Source organism: Lactuca sativa, chromosome 1 (assembly GCF_002870075.4).
Source record: "Lactuca sativa cultivar Salinas chromosome 1, Lsat_Salinas_v11, whole genome shotgun sequence".
NCBI classification, from domain to species: Eukaryota; Viridiplantae; Streptophyta; class Magnoliopsida; order Asterales; family Asteraceae; genus Lactuca; species Lactuca sativa.
The window spans coordinates 62406785-62410461 of NC_056623.2; the positions used below are offsets into that span (position 1 = coordinate 62406785).

The window sequence follows — 3677 nt, forward strand, 5'->3', positions numbered from 1 at the left end:
TTTTGTCTAGTTTTCAGATCATTTTGCATCACGTCAAGCGGACTTAAGAATCAAGAGATATGGTCAAGCTATCTAACAACATCATTTTTGTGTCTTTTACTTGCCTAAGCTCGCATTTTCCTACTTCCTACGCCTCGTTTTCTTCCTTTTGATCCCGAGCATGTATTCACTGCTTCAAAACATATTTCAAACATAATATATACCTTTTGTTCCAAAATAAACATAATTGTGGCTAAAAATATTTGAAATATGCATTAAATACATTATTAAATATGCAAATATCAAAATACACCACACTTGGCTCTTTCTTGCCCTCAAGACAAACTGATTAAATTATTATTATCATATGAAGACTTTAGCAACCAACATCGCATAAGATAGTCCATTTTGAGCCTCCCCATTTGAAGGTTTGTATCGATCATATACACTTCAAGTATAAAGAAAAAAAGAAAACTAATTTAAGAAAAATAAAAAACCAAAAGTAAATAACACAAGGACTTCCCCAATCCTAAATAATCACAATTTTCATAAACACTTCCCCACTTCTTTTGAACAACGCTCATTTTATGCATCCCCCCGAATATATCCTCAGAAATCTTTCTTAACCTCAAGGTAATTTTTGATTAAGCCCCCAAGGATACATATAGAAAAATAACCTGGAAAATTAAAAAAAAGTACAATAAATAACTTGGCAAATTTCTCCTTATTCTTGAGTCTTTTATTTATTTGGAGCTTTTCTTCATGATATTTCTTGATCTTCATAGCTTTGTAGACTCTTACTCTCAAACTTTTGTAACTTGTTTTTTTACTTATTTTATTTATTTTCTATATTTTTTCATTTTCACAACTTTTTCACTTAAAACTAAAAATCTATAAAAACATATGCTTCAGCAAGGAAACTTAACTTCAACCCTTATTAGTTAGAGGTGTTAGTTTGTAGTGCAATGACTACATAAGATTCTTGGATACATTTCTGGTACACAATGCTAAACATGTTATAGACCTCAAACTAAGTCATGTCTTGTTTTTGTTCCATGATTTAACTAGGATAGGGAAGCCCCAAATACACTATAATATATTTTGGCTCAAATAAGTATTGAAACTCACAGCAGATCGTCCCATACAACACTACCAACCCAAATCACAACATAACAATTTTTTTAACTAAATTCAATATTAGTTTATTAATTCAAATCTTAATAATTTTTTTAAATCCTAGTCATTTTTCAAATTTTTTAACAAAATGTTTGTATTCTTGTATTCAACCCCTTACCCCACACATAAATGATGCAATGTCGCCATTACATGCTTAAGCAATGAAAGAACATAAAATTAAAAAAAGGACTAACTTGAACAGACTCCCCTAGGATAGTAGTGGGGAGATCGAATTCTTGAAAGTGCGTGGAAAAGCTTGTACATCTCGTATAATGGCTAGAGATAGTACTTCTGGGCTCTCTTTGCGTGAATATAAATGTAAATGTGCCGGTTCAAAATGAGCCAAAGAACCATCTTTAAAAAGTGTGATGATCGTGAGCCACAAAGTGGAAAAGCAATGTCACGTCGTGTTGTCCAAGTAGAAGTCATGATAATCGCAGAAAATAAGAACACCAGGTCATGGTTTAAAGATGCCACGATGTGTGTATAGAGTTGATGAAATTCAACAACAATAAAAACAAATGTCATGATGTGGTGATGATGGCTACATTGTGCTGACTTCTCATTACACTTCTTAAATTCAAAAGTAATGCATCAACTCTTCGTAATGTTTAGGACCATTCTCGATCTTTTTTCCAGTAAAATGCTCCAAAATTTTTCTCTTCTTCATGTGGGAAACCCACACTTATTTAAAAACATGGTCTTCAATTATAATCTTCACAAATCACACAGCTTCTTCATCTATTACGCTCCTTCACCGATTCACTTATTGTAATACTAAAAAATAAAATCAGAAGAATAGCGAAACACATCATTATTAGGCTAAACTAAATTAAAGCTAAAAAATGAAAACAAAAACTAAACGTAAATAAAGTAGAAAAGAAAATGCAAACTCTAAAAACTTCGGGTTGCCTCCCGATAAGCGCTTCTTTTTGAGGAGTTGTAAGCCAAACTCATTTCCATCTATGTTGCGTTTGGTGGAAGTGTAAGATCCTCGTTCTCCATCGTCTTAAGACTTTTTCCTTTGTAAGCAACTCATTTGTTGAAGGCCTTTCTTGAACTTTCTAGCATTTTTGGGTTGACATCTTCATTATGCTTCCTCTTGGGTTCTTTTTTCATTCCCGTGTCTTTAGCTTTTGTGTTGTCTCTTTCCGGGTTTTTTTTTGTAAAAATGAGGCTCATCATTCTCTTTTTCATTAGATTCAATTGGCTCTGTGACTTGATCTAGTAGTCTTGTAAAAACAAACAACTCGAAATTCATTGGCATTGACATTAGAGATTTCGAATAATTCATTTCCTTTTCCAATTTATCATCAAGTTCTTTATGCTCCTTGAACTATGGGTTTCCTTGCTTCACCAAATTTTCTTTTGCACAAGATGGGAAAGAAATAGGTGGTCGATAGCTCGACTACTGAAATATCATAATCTTCTTTTATCGCCCACGATGTGGCACTATTGCATCCATGTGTGGCAAATGGCCAAAATCACAAATCTTTTATTATTTTGCTTTTCCTTCAGGCGATTGTTTGGACTACTGATCTCTTGAATCAGTGATCCTCATGTGCTCTGATTCGTCCTTTTCTTCTATATAAACAACCATGACTTGAGAGATTGAGATTGGCTCGGTTTTTCTTGAAGGTGAATTCGGTAGGTTTTCTTGCACAAGCTTTGTTAATTTCCCAAGTTGCATGTAGATGCTCATGATATAAGCTTGTTGTTCTCTAAGTGATGCATCTGTAGTATCATGTCATTTTTCGCTAGCTTCCATAAATCTAAATAACATTGACTCGAGAGAAGATATTTTCTCGGATTGGAGTTGTTCTATTTGGTAAAGATCATGCTTTAGTTTCTAAATTTCTTTTGTATCTCGATCTCTTTTGTATTCTAGTTCATAATCCCTTGTAGAATGGGGTCCCCTACAAGCTCCGCATCTATCTTGAGTTAATTCATCTATTTTTTGTCATCCTTTCTTCCATTACATCGAGCTTTTCAAGTACTAAATTGATAACATCTTGACCTCCATCTTTACTTGATTTTTCTTTGGTGAAGTCCTCCTTTGAGTTGTGATACTCTCTTGAATGCTTAGTCAATTTTGTGATCAAAGCCTTATTTGTTACTGGATCCTTCCTTTTCGTGGGCCCTTGAGAGTCTAGAAGTCGGTGAGTGCACACATTGACCCCATCGTAAAATATCGAGATTTCTTGTTGCACATTGAAGTCATGTTGAGGGAAATGTCATATCAATCTCTTGTAACACTCCCAAGCTTCATATAACGACTCACCTTCTAATTTTTTAAAATTTTGTATGTTCCTATTAAGCTCGCCACTTTCTAAGGAGGGGTAAATTGGTTTATGAATGCAGTCTTAAAATAATCCCATGTTGTGATTGCTCCAAAGGGAAGTGATTTTAACCATTCCTTAGATTCACCATTCAATATGACTTGAAAAATTCGATACATCACCGCATATTTAATCATGTTTGCAGGGGCGGATGCAGGATTTCATTGTAGCGGTTGCACGGGA

The 3677-nt window shown here is 34.1% G+C and overlaps 1 non-coding gene across 1 annotated transcript; it reads left to right on the plus strand.

The window, feature by feature from the left end:
* The first annotated feature begins 3369 nt into the window (after positions 1-3369).
* Positions 3370-3476, plus strand: LOC111906579 (small nucleolar RNA R71). Its single transcript, XR_002855279.1, has one exon. It is a non-coding gene; the product is annotated as a small nucleolar RNA R71 (small nucleolar RNA).
* The last annotated feature ends 201 nt before the right edge of the window (positions 3477-3677 follow it).